The following is a 17,959-nucleotide window of genomic DNA, read 5'->3' on the forward strand; positions in this document are numbered from 1 at the left end:
TGCTCACCATTCTGGGAAAGGTCATGTCATCCCCATATAATGCCAACCTCAATCAAGCATGTCACAATTACTAGTGCCCTAAGACCAACGCCCCTCCCAGTACCCAATGGATTGGCAGGCATTACACCACCAAATATCTGCTGAATAACCCCTTCAAAGACCCAAAAATATAAACAAGAGAATGATGAAAAGCACCCATGCTATGATCACTGAATGGTTAGACAAAGATCGAAATCCTGCAAAAGCTTCATAACCACCACTAGCCTCGACCCCATGGAGTCATCAACTTGCCATCTAGAATGCTGGAGAGAAACAGACCACAGCCCACCAGGCAAAGCCATACAGAGCCCATGTCAGTTTCTTCCCCATGGACCAAATCTCTGTAGAAAGGATTGGGTTACTCTTAATCGAGTAAGGGCTAGAGTTGGAGGACTGCGGACAGTCTTCATAGAGGGGTCTCGCCCCCTCTACTGAGGCCCCATGTGGGCATCCCATATAGACAATGAACCACATACTTCGTGGGTGTTAAAAGCAGCCAATCTGTACAAATTTGAAGCTCTATGAAGGTAATCAGGCTGCTATGTAGTGGGTATAATGTTGGCGTGATGATATGATGATAAACTGCTACACTAGGCTCATGCTCCAGTTAACCTCATGAAGCTACACAAAATTAAGATTCCTAAAAGGGAAAATTTTAGTTATATTTTTCAGGCCACTTCTTCCACTGATCTAAACTAAATATGCACTTGGCAAAAATGAACTGTTAAACAAACCAAAGTAAGAGAAAGTTCCAACCGTGATGGTTTAAAATTAGGACCCTAGTAGCAACCAAAAGTGGCTTGACTCAGGCAGGCAGGCAGGTAGGTAGGTGGCTATCCTCACCTACCTATTGTTACTACCGTATCTATCTTGTTAATGATTCAATTGGCGTTCCAGCTAGCGTAAAGTTATCGCTTATTTATAGGACAAAAGGCATAATCATGTTAATGTAGAATCAAATGATTTCCCAAAAGGGTCGTCATAATTGTAGGATAGAGTGGGGAATGTAATTGCAAAGGCAAAAATATTTGGGTGGTTATGAGTATCATATGTGCACAATGCAAAAATCATTATTTTCATTTATTAATTAAAAGACAATACATCAACTGAAATTCAGCTGTGGAAATATCTTGTCATTTTCCTCATTTATCATCATATTTTACTAATTTTCAGTGATTCCCTACTATAAAAAAGACTTCCCACCATTTCCTCTTAGCAACGTTAGCTTTAGAAGTGTTCCTCCATCTCAAAAAAAAAGAAGGTTCTTTTGATACCTGATCTTTTGAATCAGTGTAAATTGCATTCAACTAAAATTAATATTCCAGAATACATATTTTTGCTTGCAGTTAACCGGATTCATCCCGCTCAAGTTGAAGATATAGCATTCATTGCTGTTCAAATATTTTGTGATACATAGTTTGTTTATATTAGATAATATAATTTGTTGGAAGATATGATACTAATTTTCTTCTCTTATAATTGAACCTTATATTAATGTGTCCAGCATTTCCAACTATTAGTTTTTACTCTTCTCAACCCCTTAAATGGCACAATTATCATGGATTCTCAGTGGGAAATGATGTTTTACAGGTGGGGATAACATAAAAAGTGAATTATACGGTGTACGAACGAGACGAGCATGAATCACACCAAACTCGGCTAGAAAAATACGTGTATCAAGTGCGTCTCACGAAACCTGGGATGGGGGTGGGGAAAACAGTGAAAGATGATTGTACGGTATCACATCTAAACCCCACCACCTACCATAGCCTCAGGTGCTATTCCTCATGGATTGTAGTCTTCACCCGCTGTAAGTATTCCATTTGATAAATAATGATGCTATATCATTTGGTAAACATTAAACAGATCTTATGTACATTACACAGAGCTTCTTATATACATCACTTACTTTGATTAAATGCCAGTATAAATAGACTGTATTCTCCCTAAAACACTTATTACACAAGTGGCAGCCTGAGAGTAAATGAAGATGACCTTATATATTTTTTTCCCCCACAAGCATTTTCAACAAACACATTAGCCATTAAATAACTCCATAGGGTTTAAGAAATGATTGTTACATAAATCTTTGAGACCTGTAGCATAAAACTTTTGGAAGTTTCATTGGGTTCAAAAGGTCAGTTAGTAAATACATCAGATATGAAAAAGTCCTAAATCCATAGGAGAATAACATGAGCATAATTATTCACCAGTGATTTTTAAAGCAGCAAAAAAATTAAGGCAACTGTTCTTTGGTAAATATATGATACTTTAATTTAAGCTAAATACATGAACCATATATTTTCCCTATATTTTGTGATTTATCCATTTTTGAAAATGAATACAGTATAGGGAGCAAACCACCCGTTTATAAGGTGTCCAAACCCTCCCCCATACAATAAAAATCCTATGGGATCCCAGTGGGAAACCAGAGTTTTAGGTGGAGGGGAAAAATGTTATTTTCATTAGTAAAATAAATTTTTGAATATACTTACCCGATGATCATGTAGCTGTCAACTCCGTTGCCCGACAGAAATCTACGGACGGGATACGCCAGCGATCGCTATACAAGAGGGGGGTGTACTCACCAGCGCCATCTGTGGTCAGGTACTCCAGTACTTCTTGTCAACACCACCTCAATTTTTCCCTCGGTCCACTGGTTCTCTATGGGGAGGAAGGGTGGGTCAATTAAATCATGATCATCGGGTAAGTATATTCAAAAATTTATTTTACTAATGAAAATAACATTTTTCAATATTAATCTTACCCGATGATCATGTAGCTGATTCACACCCAGGGAGGTGGGTGAAAACCAGTATACATGTTAATCAAGAAGCTTAGTATCCCGTATTTCATTTTTATCAGTTATTCAAAATAACAAATAAAACGATAAGTACCTGGTAAGGAAGTCGACTTGAACCATTACTCTGCCTTTAATAAGTACGTCTTCCTTACTGAGCGCAGCGGTCCTCTTAGGAGGCTGAACGACTCTTAGGTGCTGAAGTATAAAGGGCTGCAACCCATACTAAAGGACCTCATCACAACCTCTAACCTAGGCGCTTCTCAAGAAAGAATTGACCACCCGCCAAATCAACTAGGATGCGGAAGGCTTCTTAGCCTACCGTACAACCCAAAACAACAATAAAAGCATTCAAGAGAAAGGTTAAAAAGGTTATGGGATTATGGGAATGTAGTGGCTGAGCCCTCACCTACTACTGCACTCGCTGCTACGAATGGTCCCAGGGTGTAGCAGTTCTCGTAAAGAGACTGGACATCTTTGAGATAGAATGATGCAAACACTGACTTGCTCCTCCAATAGGTTGCATCCATAACACTCTGCAGAGAACGGTTCTGTTTGAAGGCCACTGAAGTAGCCACAGCTCTCACTTCATGTGTCCTTACCTTCAGCAAAGCAAGGTCTTCTTCCTTCATATGAGAATGAGCTTCTCTAATCAGAAGCCTTATGTAGTAAGAAACTGCGTTCTTAGACATAGGCAGTGAAGGTTTCTTAATAGCACACCATAAGGCCTCCGATTGTCCTCGCAAGGGTTTTGACCTTTTAAGATAGTACTTAAGAGCTCTGACAGGGCAAAGTACTCTCTCCCGTTCGTTACCCACCATGTTGGAAAGGCTAGGTATTTCGAACGATTTAGGCCAAGGACGTGAAGGAAGCTCGTTTTTAGCCAAAAAACCGAGCTGTAAGGAACATGTAGCCGTTTCAGATGTGAAACCTATGTTCCTGCTGAAGGCGTGAATCTCACTTACTCTTTTGGCTGTTGCAAGGCAGACGAGGAAAAGAGTTTTTAGAGTGAGGTCCTTGAAAGAGGCTGACTGGAGAGGTTCAAATCTTGATGACATAAGGAACCTTAGGACTACGTCTAGATTCCAGCCTGGAGTGGACAACCGACGTTCTTTAGAGGTCTCAAAAGACCTAAGGATGTCCTGCAGATCTTTGTTGGTGGAAAGATCCAAGCCTCTGTGGCGGAAAACCGCTGCCAACATACTTCTGTACCCCTTGATCGTAGGAGCTGATAGAGATCTAACATTCCTAAGATGCAACAGGAAGTCAGCAACTTGGGTTACAGTGGTACTGGTAGAGGAAACTGCATTGGCTCTGCACCAGCTTCGGAAGACTTCCCACTTAGATTGATAGACTCTGCGAGTGGATATCCTCCTTGCTCTGGCAATCGCTCTGGCTGCCTCCTTCGAAAAGCCTCTAGCTCTTGAGAGTCTTTCGATAGTCTGAAGGCAGTCAGACGAAGAGCATGGAGGCTTGGGTGTACCTTCTTTACGTGAGGTTGACGCAGAAGGTCCACTCTTAGAGGGAGAGTCCTGGGAACGTCGACCAGCCATTGCAGTACCTCTGTGAACCATTCTCTTGCAGGCCAAAGGGGAGCAACCAACGTCAGCCGTGTCCCTTCGTGAGAGACGAACTTCTGAAGAACCCTGTTGATGATCTTGAACGGCGGGAATGCATACAGGTCGAGGTGGGACCAGTCCAGCAGAAAGGCATCCACGTGAACTGCTGCCGGGTCTGGAATCGGGGAACAGTACAATGGGAGCCTCTTGGTCATCGAGGTAGCGAACAGATCTATAGTTGGCTGACCCCACAGGGTCCAAAGTCTGTTGCACACGTTCTTGTGAAGGGTCCACTCTGTGGGGATGACTTGACCCTTCCGGCTGAGGCGATCTGCCGTAACATTCATATCGCCCTGAATGAACCTCGTTACCAGCGTGAGCTTTCGACTTTTTGACCAAATGAGGAGGTCCCTTGCGATCTCGAACAGCTTCCTCGAATGAGTCCCTCCCTGCTTGGAGATGTACGCCAAGGCTGTGGTGTTGTCGGAGTTCACCTCCACCACCTTGTTTAGCAGGAGGGACTTGAAGTTCATTAAGGCCAGATGAACTGCCAACAACTCCTTGCAATTGATGTGAAGCGTTTTCTGTTCCTTGTTCCATGTCCCTGAGCATTCCTGTCCGTCCAATGTCGCGCCCCAGCCCGAGTCTGATGCGTCCAAGTAGAGATGAAGGTCGGGGGTCTGAACAGCTAACGAGAGACCCTCCTTGAGAAGAATGCTGTTCTTCCACCACGTTAGAGTAGCCCTCATCTCTTTGGAAACAGGAATAGAGACCGTCTCGAGCGTCATATCCTTGTTCCAGTGAGCAGCCAGATGGTACTGAAGGGGGCGGAGGTGGAGTCTCCCTAACTCGATGAACAGGGCTAGCGATGAAAGAGTCCCTGTTAGACTCATCCACTGCCTCACCGAGCATCGGTTCCTCCTCAGCATGCTCAGGATGCACTCCAGGGCTTGGTTGATTCTTGGGGCCGACGGAAAAGCCCGAAAAGCTCGACTCTGAATCTCCATCCCCAGGTAAACGATGGTTTGGGAAGGAACGAGCTGGGACTTCTCTAAATTGACCAAGAGGCCCAGTTCCTTGGTCAAATCCAAAGTCCATCTGAGACTCTCCAGACAGCGACGACTTGTGGGAGCTCTTAAAAGCCAGTCGTCTAAATAAAGGGAGGCTCTGATGTCTGCCAAGTGAAGGAATTTCGCAATATTCCTCATCAGTCGCGTAAACACAAGAGGTGCCGTGGTCAGGCCAAAGCACAGGGCTTGGAACTGGTACACAACCTCTCCAAAGACGAATCTCAGAAAAGGTTGGGAGTCTGGATGGATGGGAACGTGAAAGTAGGCGTCTTTCAGATCTAACGAGACCATCCAGTCCTCCTGCCTGACCGCTGCTAGGACCGACTTCGTCGTCTCCATTGTGAACGTCTGCTTGGTGACATAAGCACTGAGCGCACTGACGTCCAGCACCGGTCTCCAACCTCCTGTCTTCTTGGCCACCAGGAAGAGACGGTTGTAAAAGCCCGGGGATTGATGGTCCCGGACTATCACCACTGCCTCCTTCTGTAACAGGAGCGACACCTCTTGATGTAACGCTAGCCTCTTGTCCTTCTCCTTGTAGTTGGGAGAGAGGTTGATGGGAGATGTGGTCAGAGGGGGATTGCGGCAGAACGGAATTCTGTAACCCTCCCTTAGCCACTTGACAGACTGAGCGTCTGCACCTCTGCTCTCCCAGGCTTGCCAGAAGGTCTTGAGTCTGGCTCCTACAGCTGTCTGGAGAGGAAGGAAGTCAAAGCTTGCTTTTCGTGGACTTGGCACCTTTCTTGGACTTGCCCCGGTGACTGTCTGCACGGGTACTTCCTCTACTGGGGGCTCTGCCACGAAAGGGCGGAATGAATCTGGTAGCAGGTGTATCAGCCACAGGGGTGCGGTAAGATCTCGGCACGGAAGGTAAGGTTTTAGCCTTACGTGCTGAAGAGGCCATGAGGTCATGCGTATCTTTCTGGATAAGAGCCGCAGCCATCTCCTTGATTAACTCCTCCGGAAACAGGAACTTGGAGAGAGGAGCAAACAGCAACTGTGACCTCTGGCAAGGGGTGATACCAGTCGATAAGTAGGAGCATAGATGTTCTCTTTTCTTGAGGACTCCTGAGACAAAAATAGACGCAAGTTCGCCAGAACCATCGCGAATTGCTTTGTCCATACTGGACATGATCAGCATGGCCGAGTCTTTGTCAGAAGGGGCAGTCTTCCTGCTTAAGGCCCCCAGGCACCAATCGAGGAAGTTAAAAATTTCGAAGGCGCGAAAGACTCCCTTCATCAAGTGGTCCAGATCAGAAAAAGTCCAGCAGACCTTCGAGCGTCTCATAGCCGACCTGCGGGGAGAGTCAACCAAACTTGAGAAGTCGGCCTGGGCAGAGGCAGGAACCCCCAAGCCAGGTTCCTCTCCCGTGGCATACCAGACGCCCGACTTAGAAGCCAGCTTAGGAGGAGGAAACACAAAAGAGGTCCTTCCCAGTTGCTGCTTGGACTGCAACCAATCCCCTAAAACCCTCAAAGCTCTCCTTGATGATCTGGCGAGGACAAGCTTGGTGTAGGCAGACGTAATAGGCTGCATGCCTAGAGAAAACTCGGATGGAGGAGAACGAGGGGTTGCAGATACGAAGTGTTCAGGGTATAACTCTCTGAACAGAGCCAGGACCTTACGAAAGTCTAAGGAAGGCGGCGAAGACTTGTGTCCATCCACATCAGAAGTAGGATCATCCAGGTGAGCAGCTTCATCCTCAGAAACCTCATCGCCTGAGAGTTGAGTAGCGAGAGGTAACGGTAGAGCGGCATGCTGAATGGCTGAATTCTGCAGAACGGGTGCATGCGCACTTGCGGATCCATCATCATGCCTCTGCTGAAGAGACTGAGGGCTGGCAATGACAAAGTCATGAGGCTGGGGTGAGGGAGGTTCTGCGGTGGTCTGAGGAGCAAGCGTGGTCAGAAGCGAATGCTGTAAGGCATGAGGCTCATGCTGCATGGTATGCGGCTCATGCTGTATGGGAAGAGGCTCATGCTGCGAAGAATGCGGCTGCTGAATGGTAAGAGGCTCGTGCTGCATGCGTTGAGGAGGCTGCCTCATAGCATGAGGCTCCTGCCTCAAGGGTTGCGCCTGCCTCAAGGGTTGAGGAGGTTGCTGCGCAGAGTGAGGCTCCTGCCTCAAGGGTTGAGGAGGTTGCCGCATAGCATGAGGCTGCTGCCTCATGGGTAGAGGAGGTTGCCGCATAGCATGAGGCTCCTGCCTCATGGGAAGAGGAGGTTGCCGCATAGCATGAGGCTCCTGCCTCAAGAGTTGAGGAGGTTGCCGCATAGCAAGAGGCTCCTGCCTCAAGGGTAGAGGAGGTTGCTGCATAGCGCTGGAACCTGGCAACTCCCAATGCGGCAGCTCACGCATGGAAGCAGGAGGAGCCTCAAGAACATACGTCTGGCAGGGAGGACTGCGCAGAGGTGGAGGAGCGCTCGCAGGAGGAGGTGTGCTAACCTTCTCTGCCTGATACTCCTGCATCAAAGCCGCAAGCTGAGACTGCATAGTCTGCAGCATAGACAACTTGGGGTCCACAGAAGTTGGAGCAGAGGCCTGTTGAGGCACCGCTTTACCTCTCTTAGGAGGTGTGCAGTCATCAGATGACTGCGGCGAGTCCGAACTGGCCCAGTGGCTACACCTGGGCCGTTGGACTAGCTCGGACGGGACCTTACGTTTGAGAGGTCGTGAGACCTGGGTCCACCGTTTCCTCCTGGAAACTTCTTCCGCAGACGAGGAATTTAAGGGCTCAATCGTCTGGGAGTGGAAGTGACGATCTCTATCAGATACGCCCGCAACCACTGAGGATACAACTGTGCGCCGATCAAGGCCTGCCGAACCCTTTTGCCCTTCGACGTTGCTTCTCTCCTGGGCTTGGGAGCTTGCAAGAGGTCCCGGACTGGGAGGATGACTGGCACGCACAGAAGTATCCTCATGCGCAACACTGACACTGACACTAGGCACAGCACTGGCACTAACACTTCCCACTGCACTTTTCACTTTAAGTTCCTTGACATCTGCCAAGAGAAAATTGTGGTCACTAACTAAAGACTCCACCTTATCACCAAGAGCCTGAATGGCACGCAACATATCCGTCATATCAGGCTGAGCACTCGTAGCAGGTTCGGGGGTCACCACCACAGGGGAAGGAAAAGGTCGAGGGTCATGGGGGGAGGAGGAATTCATTAAAATCGAATTCCGAAAGCCCAGCACAGTCCCCACATCGATCTTCCAACTGACAGGATTTTCCCCTACAGTCGGAACAAACGGTGTGAGGATCAACAGAGGCCTTCGGAAGACGCCTATTACAAGTCCTAACACTACATCGCCTAATTTTAGGAGCTTGAGAGTGGTCGGACATCTTGAATTTAGAGAACAGTCAAGGGGGAATTCCAAAGTAAAGCAAAGATCGTTAACCAACAAATCAATTTAATTCCAAAAGCTATCTAAGCTAAGGGAAAAGCTTCCTGTACAGCGAAGGCTAAATTTTAGAGCAAATACTTCACCAAAACCGTGAACAAAGACTCCAAAATCAACAGCGTATCCATGTAGGTCTTGCCGGCGGCACGACAGAGGAAAAATTGAGGTGGTGTTGACAAGAAGTACTGGAGTACCTGACCACAGATGGCGCTGGTGAGTACACCCCCCTCTTGTATAGCGATCGCTGGCGTATCCCGTCCGTAGATTTCTGTCGGGCAACGGAGTTGACAGCTACATGATCATCGGGTAAGATTAATATTGAAAAAAAAGATTTGCAGCAATAGTAATGATAAATGTATAATAAACACAAGATAACTAGTTGCAAAATTATATAGTTCGTGTAAATGGCATGAAGATAAAGTACAGTACCTAAATTACCTATGATTCACATTAAGTCACTCGCGTCACTCGCATAAACATTATCTTACTGCTCTTCTGTTCTGGTAAGTGGTTAATGGATGCACTGCACAATCCATCCTCTTGAGTAGCTACTAAAGTACTGCAGCCCACAAACAGTCTCAAAAGTATACAATGGACTTAGAAAAGTAAGTGACTTTTACATTTTAGTCAATCGATACCCAAGTTATTATGCCCAAGGCTCATTAGCCATACAGAGAAGAATGACAAAATAGTCAGCAATCACCTATTTCTTGTAGTGTATTCCTGTATCGCTATAAATTGAACAGTAAATATATAATACTTTACCTTCTGGCCGAATATATGAACCCTATATTTTACCTACTCATCATATGATTTATTCATTTTTAACCATGATTATTAGGAGAGAACAGCTGTTCATAAATTTCATACCCTCCCCCCTATCATAATGATGAGGGGCTCCATTGTAAGTGGCGCAAAACTATATCATAAATTCATATGATTCACATGTCCCTCAACTGGTTTTTGTAATCCTGTGGCTCACTTTGCTAACAAATAAACATTATCTCACTGCTCCAATGTTCTTGCAAGCGGTACATAGATGTGCTGTGCTATCAAAATATCATAATTATCTATACAATAATTTATATTACGTACCTCAAATGGGTCTGCTCCACTTTGGCTAGCTTACACAGTACATGAACCATATATTTTGCCTATTCATTTATTTTTATATCATGATCATTACGGGACAACACCTGTTCATAAGGTTTTCTACCCCCTCCCTATAATAAAAATTATGGGAGACTCTAGTACAGTATAAGTGGAGTGAAACTAAATTATCATAATAACCTATGATCCACATGTCCCTCAAATGGCTTTTACACCACCGTGAGTCACTTTGCTAAAAGATAAACATTATCTCACAGCTTCTGTGTTCTGGCAAGCATTACATGGTTATGCTGCACATGCTATCCACAGAATCACTACTAAAGTATCATAAGTACTGTAGGCATACGGTAATCCTTACCTCAAATTTGTGAGGTAGATGGTTTAGGATCCTATATAGATGGTGGGAGAATTGGGTCAGGATACAAGTTGTTAGCTTGAAGCAGGAAATGATGTACAGTAAATGCTCGGGCCTTCTGTGGTGGTGAAATAAACACATATTAGTATGATAGTTCATGAAAAAAAAAAAATTCAAAATTCGTATCAAAATGAATTTTACTTGGTGGATAAAGACAGATAAATATTGAACTAAACATTCTTTTTGCATTCCACCACCGAGAATGTAATTTTTTTACATCTCCCTAAAACCTCTTGATATTTTGGATATGTGCACCTGCCTGCATCCGTAAAATGTTCTGAATGATTAACACAAAATTGCACATATCCTCAAGTGGCAAGATCTGTATAGCTTTTCCATGAATCACTCTGGATCAAGCATTCCAACTTAAAATGTTTTATCAACGGCACAAGTGAGTGTCCATTTTTTGGTTGATCAACCAGTTTTTTTTTGCTCTCCAGCTCTATCCCATCAAATACCCACACACCCGACAAAGGTCTACCTTTGTTGTATTTGGACGCTACAAACTTCGATTTATCTAATTCACCGACCATGCCAGGCCCACCAATAGCTTGTAAGTTCTGGACAATAGTGCCATGCTGAAAGGTCCTTTAAATGAAAAATATTCTGATCAGGAGTTATGTCACACTAGAATGTAGGCTTTAGAAAATAAATAAAGTGCCCTTAAATGGGGTTACAAAAAACTTGCATGCATGACGCTTCCTCTTTCTTAGCAACCTTTACTGATTGATTACAAGGTCCCAAATTTAATTGAGGTCTAAAGGCATACGGATGACCGCAGGTGGGGAATTATACGGATGAAGAGATGACTCCATGTGTAAAAACTCTTATACCAGGTGATTTTTTCCTAAAACATACTGAGGTTCCCCCCCCCCCCACTCTATTAAAATAACACCAAGAGCATATGGTCGTTATGATGGAACTAAAGAAAAATAGGGGTGAGGATAGGGGCTGTAAAAGTACATTCAGGGACTTGAGCATAAGTACAGTACTTATAAGCTCTACATTGGATAAAAACAAGCTAATGAATATGTCATTCAGAAAGTACACTGTTCCCCAAGCAATTGAAACTAATGCATATCTAATAACCCACCATTAGGTTCCCAAAGGTAAACAACTGACAGACTTGGAAATAATCCTCACATTTGAATCGGACAATACTTAAGTCACAGACCACTATTAATCATACTGAGAAAAGTGCCAAAGTAGATAGCATTGTTTATGGCAAATTCCAGTTTTGCTAGAAAATAGTGTATCACGTATTAACCGAGGGATAATTTTACTATTGCGTGAGCAACAATAGCTATATACTGAACTGAGCCTTTTAAACAATCAATGACCAAAATATATGAAATTACACTAAATTTCGAAATAGATTTAAATTCCCACATGGAAGACATTTTCTTCCAACGGTAGACATGGTGGAACTAATGCGGATAGGAAAAAAATTAGAATTTTAACGAGGGTTTACTACCCCCCTCGCTAGTTAGCGAGGGGGTAGGGAGGGGTAGCTTGCTACCCCTCCCCCCTTCACACACCTGTGATTAGTTCACTTTGCTTAGAGGTAGGACTTCCCGGGGGACAGGGCTGGCGGGCAAGTTTGATTAAATAGCTAAGGTTTGTATAGTTAGGAAAAATACAAATTATCTACAAATTTGTCATTTGTTCCGTAACTAAAATACAAACCACGCTATTTAATATGGGTGACTCAACCCTTAGGTAGGGTGGTAAGTCCCAGCCAATACTGGATTTTGGCTTTTGCCCGGGGACTCAGTATCTGAGTGTGTTAGTACTCAAAGATAAGGAGTCCCTGCACGTCGCAAGTGCCTTGCTCTACAAGGACCGCGGCCTACGTAAACTTGTGTGTGAAGGAATGAAGTGTGACTCGTCCTAGGAAGTTGACCTGAAGTCCTTTAGATGGAATTCTAGGATAGGACGTTCCCAATACTACCTCGTAAGGGTATGGAGACGTGACAGTATTATCTTAATACTAGGAACCCAAGGAAACATGTTTAACTGCAGTGGTTTGAGGTCAGCTGTGCAGAGAACCCAGGATGCTGCTTTCCCCAAGAGAGGGGAGAATGAAGAAAGAAAAAAGGGCCAGGCATACGTTTTCATTCATGCAGAATAAAACAGGGTAAAAATGCCCTCAACCCTCTGCTACTTGTCCATTAAGGAGCCTGAGGTTTAAACCAGCTGTTGTGCAGCCACTACAGGGCCGATAGAAAACGCATCGAGCCTCCTGTGGGTCACGTCTTGCAGGTAGTGGGCTGTGAAGGTCGTCTGATGCTTCCAAATCCCTGCTTGTAAAACCTGCGTCACAGTAGTTCTTCTTGAAGGCCAGGGACGTAGCAATGCCCCTGACATCGTGTGCTCTAGGACGACGTGACGGAGAAGGGTCGGGATTCAGGGAATGATGGATAACCCTGCGAATCCACGCTGAGATAGTATTCTTAGAGACCCTCCTCTTCGTCCTTCGGGTGCTCACAAACAATGCCTGCACCCGAGGACGAATTGCAGCAGCTCTCTTAAGATAGAGCCTCAGACTCCTCACTGGGCACAGTAGGAGATGGTCTGGGTCATCTGTTACAGAACGAAGACTCGAAATACGGAAAGAATCGAACCGAGGGTCCGGCACTCCTGGATTTTGAGTCTTAGCAACAAACTCAGGGACGAATCTGAACGTTACCTCCCCCTATCCCCTTGAATGGGCGATGTCATACGAGAGACTATGAAGTTCGCCGACTCGCTTGGCCGAGGCTAAAGCAAGTAGGAACATCGTCTTCCAAGTCAGGTGGCGATCAGAAGCCTGGCGTATTGGTTCGAAGGGAGGTCTCTTAAGAGACCTGAGAACTCGAACCACGTTCCATGGAGGAGGTCTCACATCCGACTGAGGGCAGGTAAGTTCATAACTTTGTATGAGTATAGAAAGTTCCAGCGAAGAGGAAATGTCCATTCCTTTGAGCCTGAAGGTAAGACTTAAGGCTGAGCGATAGCCTTTCACTGCTGAGACTGAAAGGCGCATTTCTTCCCGCAAATACACGAGAAACTCCGCTATTGCTGGAATAGTTGCATCGAGTGGAGAGATACCCCTTCCACGACACCAACCACATTAAACTTTCCACTTCGCCTGGTAGACCCCTGTGGATGACTTTCGCAGGTGTCCAGACATCCTTTCAGCAACTTGTTGCGAAAAGCCCCTCTGTGTGAGGAGATGCTGGATAGTCTCCAGGCGTGAAGCCGCAGCGAAGCTACGGCTTTGTGAAAGATGTTGGCGTGTGGTTGTTTGAGTAGCTCGTGTCGTGGAGGAAGTTCTCTCGGGAGTTCCGTCAGGAGCTGCAGAAGGTCCGGAAACCACTCTGCGTGATGCCATAGCGAAGCTATCAAGGTCATTGAAAGGTTGACCGATATTCTGGTCTTGTTGAGTACCCTCCTCATCAGACAGAACAGGGTAAAGGCATATACGTTGATGTTGTCCCACCGTTGTTGGAAGGCATCTTGCCAGAGTGCCTTGGGGTCTGGGACTGGGGGCAGTAAAGCAGAAGCTTGAAATTCAAAGCTGTCGCAAAGATCCACCGTCGGGGAACCCCACAAAGTCAGGACTTTGTTGGCTACCAGACGATCCAAAGACCACTCGGTACTCACTATCTGGGATGCCCTGCTCAGACTGTCGGCGAGCACATTCCTCTTGCCTGGAATGAAACGAGCTAATAGTGGAATCGAGTGGACTTCGGTCCATCTCAGTATCTCTACTGCCAGATGGGATAGCTGCTCTGAAAAGGTACCTCCCTTTTTGTTGATATAAGCCACTACTGTGGTGTTGTCGCTCATCACCACCACGGAGTGACCCGCGAGGTAGGTACTGTTGGAACAGTTAAGTGCCAGGATACTGCCTTCATTTCTAGCAAATTTAAGTGGGGGCACTTTTCTGATTCTGACCACAGGCCTGAGGTCCTGTGGTTCAGAACGTGGGCCCCCACCCTTTCTTTGAGGCGTCCGAAAACAGCACGAGAAGATCCACTCCCTTTCGTAGGTTCTCGTCTGTCACCCACCATTGAAGGTCCGTCCGTTCCGCAGGACCCATAGAGACCATGACGTCCGGGGAATCGTGTCCTTGATTCCACCGAGACTTGAGTCGCCATTGCAGGGATCTCATCCTGATGCGACCGTTTGGAACTAGACGGGCCAGGGAAGAGAGGTGACCAAGGAGACGTAACCATGATTGGCTGGGAGTTCGTCTCGTCTGAGGAAAGGATCTGCAACCCTCCTCAGCCTTGCTATCCTGTCGTCTGATGGGAAGGCTTTGTGGAGATTGGTGTCGAATATCATGCCTAGATATACCAGTCGCGGAGTTGGAAGCAGAGAAGACTTCTCGAGATTTACCATGATCCTTAGATCTTGGCAAAGTTCCAGAAGCTTGTCTCGGTGTTGAAGAAGGGTCGACTCCGAGTCTGCCAGGATCAGCCAGTCGTCCTGATAACAGAGGAGACGGATGCCGATCCTGTGTGCCCACAAAGAAATCAGGGTGAACACTCTGGTAAATACCTGAGGTGTTGTGGAGATCAAAACACAGCACCTTGAACTGGTAGATCTTGTTGTCTAGACTGAATCTTAAGTACTTCCTTGAAGACGGATGGACTGGGATCTGAAAGTACGCGTCCTTCAGGTACAGTGTACACATGAAGTCTTGTGGTCTCACTGCAAGTCTGACTGTTTCTGCCGTCTCCATGCTGAACGGGGTTTGTTTGACAAACCTGTTCAGAGCTGAGAGGTCGATGACTGGTCTCCAGCTTCCAGACACCTTCTTTACAAGAAAGACAAGAAAGAGTCGACTGAAGAAGCCTGGGGAACCGTTGACGACCTCCTGGAGAGCGCCCTTCTTTAACATGGTCTCGACTTCTGCCCGTAGGGCTTGGCCCCTTGCCGATCCCATGGCAAAGGAGCTCAACGACACTGGATCCGCTGTCAAGGGAGGTAGAGATGTTGTGAACGGGACGCGATATCCCCGACTGATTACGGAAATTGTCCAGGAATCGGCCCCGAGTTGCTGCCACCTGATTGCGCAACTTTGTAGGGATCCCCCCACTGGTGGACATGCAGGGGGTTTGCCAATCCTAGCGTTTGCGGCCTCGGCCACTCCCTCTAGGATTTTTTCCTCCCCTGGAGGACTTTTTGCCTTTCTTGTCTGACAGGAAAGGGCTTCGACACCGTTACCTTTGCTGCCACTGCCGGTTTCGTCATCTTGGACGGGCGAGGTTGTTGAGGTGCTGGAGGTCTATAGGGCTTTGATATAAGAGCCCTATGTAGGAGAGAGTCCTGGTTGGACTTCCTCCACCTCTCAGCTGCCTGTTCCACATCTTTAGGCTCAAACAGATTCTTTCTCAAAAGGGAAGAATGTCTGAGCCTGCTGACTTCGACGGCTGGGACCTTCGTGTGGAACCTCTCTGCCACCACATCACGTTGTTTCAGGATGGAATTGGCCCATAAGTTCGAGACTTGGTGGGCCAGAAACTCAATGGTGCGGGTGCCCGAAAGGAGGAAGGTCTCCAGGGCCTTCCTGGTGCTCTCCTTAGACAGGTCTTCGGATCGCAACAGGATGCCAAGAGACCCCAGCCAGATGTCCAGCCATGAAGTAGCCTGCATGACACACTTCACAACCTTCTCCTGACTTAGGATCTCTGTCGCCGAGAAAGACACTTGCCGGCTAGAGAGCCTCTCTAGAGGAGCTCTTCCACAGAATGGTGCAAGGGGAGAGCTAGGCAAGACTCCTCCATGATCTCAAAGTACCTCCTCTGGTGGATACGAGGCGGAGGGAGGAGCTTGTTGCCAGCAGTGGAACGGCTGGAGGAGGCGAGTCCGGAGAGCTGGCCCTCAACCTTATCCCTGGCACTCTTCACCCCTTGGGACCAGAGCAAAGCCGCACTGCCTTAGTGGGTTTCTGAGTGCCAAAGACTCGGTCCAGGACCGTGTCTTTGCCCTCTCGAGGAGGAATCTCAGGGTCCGGGAACCCGTTGAGATGCCTCATCAGTGTCAGAACCTACCAGAAGGCATGCTCTCTGTGGGTCTTGTTGGCTCTGGTCGAATCCTTGAGGATGGTTTTAGAGTCCTTAGGTTCCCTCCTGGGAGGAATACAGGACTCCAACAACGACGTCTGTGGGCTCTTCTCCGCCCCAACCCGGGACGATTCTCCTGCATGAGGTGGGGTTTCTCCCATTGGTGCGATGGGAGAACGTCTCACCTCGGTAGACTTCCCTGAGGACGGAAAATCCTCGTCAACAGGAGAGGGAGAGAAAGTCTGGGGGGGGGGGGGAAGAGCCTTCCTCAAGGACTTCCGAGGAGCCAGCTTGGCCCTGGGAGAAGTTACCACGACTTCTACTCCTCACTTCCTCTTCAGTGGGGTCGGAGCTGCCATTGATTTGAGGCACATCTCAGAGAAGGCAGGTTTGAAAGCCTGCATTTTTGGCTCTGACAAGGGGCCCGAACCATGGCTGCTTACTGACAGCTGTGCTGTCAGAGACTCCCACTGAAGGGAAGGGGATCGGGCGATCCTTCGGAGTAGAAACTACGACTGGGCCTGCCTGAAAAGAAAAGGAAGAAGGAGGTTGGTTCCTGGACCTATCCGGAGTCTTCCCCTCCTCCTGCGGGAGCGCTGATCTGCACTTGCGGGGAGGGGGGGGACGTGAAGATGACGCCCTGGAGGCTCTCATTTCTGTAGCTTCGCGCGGGGGCTCGCGCTGTGAATCCCGATGGGAATCGCGTTGGGGATCAGGCTGGTGGTCGCGCAATAGGATTTTCCCTGGTTCATGCGCGCGGATGAGCGCTGGCGCACTGGTGCGCAGGCGAGCGACCACGCACAGGCGCGGGGTCGCTTGGACGATCTACAACGCATGGGCGAGTGGACGCGTTGGCACGCTGGCGAGCGATGGCGCGCAGGTGCGCGATCTGGCGAAAGCAGAGGGTGCGCTGAAGGGTGTGCAAGCGCTTGCGCGCGCGTGGGTGCACAGGAACTCGCTGAGGTCTAGAGGGCGTGCGCTCACGCACAGGGGAAATACCCCTAGCGCGTGGGCGCGCAGGAGCTGGAACAGGTGCGCGCAATGGCACGTAGGCGAGGGCTGACGAGATCACTGACGGGAAGGAGAAGAAAGATTCTTCCCTCCTGCGCCCAGATCCGGAGAACGTGGGCGCGCAGGCGAACGCTGGCGAGCAGGAGATCGTGCTCGCGCGTGGCGCGCAGATGTGCGCTGGCGAGGAGAAGATCGCTGGCGTACAGGAAATCGCTGGCGCGTAGTCTCAGCAACAGGATATCGCTGGCACGTTGTCCCTAGTACAGGTGGTCTCCGAAGTGAAGTCTCAGGAATAGCAGGAGAGCGCTTGCGCGCCATTGCGTGTGGGCGTGCAGGAGAACGTTGGAGCGCAGGGGATACCTGGCGCTTAAGGGATTTACTCACAATGTGAGAAAGTCCCTTTTTCCCCGAAGGGACCAATGCCCGTTGGATAACGGGGTGCGTAGGCGCCCACAGCGCGTCAGCGGCCAGGAATGGAGATGGGAGGTCAGCAGGT

At 47.7% G+C, this 17,959-nt stretch overlaps 1 long non-coding RNA gene across 1 annotated transcript in view; it reads right to left on the minus strand.

The window, feature by feature from the left end:
* LOC137650660 (uncharacterized) overlaps positions 1–17,959 on the minus strand; it is a 45,827-nt gene that overhangs the window by 2,146 nt on the left and 25,722 nt on the right. Inside the window, exon 2 of the long non-coding RNA XR_011046027.1 lies at positions 10,343–10,457. This is a non-coding gene — a long non-coding RNA (uncharacterized lncRNA). The remainder of the gene's footprint in view (positions 1–10,342; positions 10,458–17,959) is intronic.

Source organism: Palaemon carinicauda, chromosome 12, assembly GCF_036898095.1.
Source record: "Palaemon carinicauda isolate YSFRI2023 chromosome 12, ASM3689809v2, whole genome shotgun sequence".
NCBI classification, from domain to species: domain Eukaryota; kingdom Metazoa; phylum Arthropoda; class Malacostraca; order Decapoda; family Palaemonidae; genus Palaemon; species Palaemon carinicauda.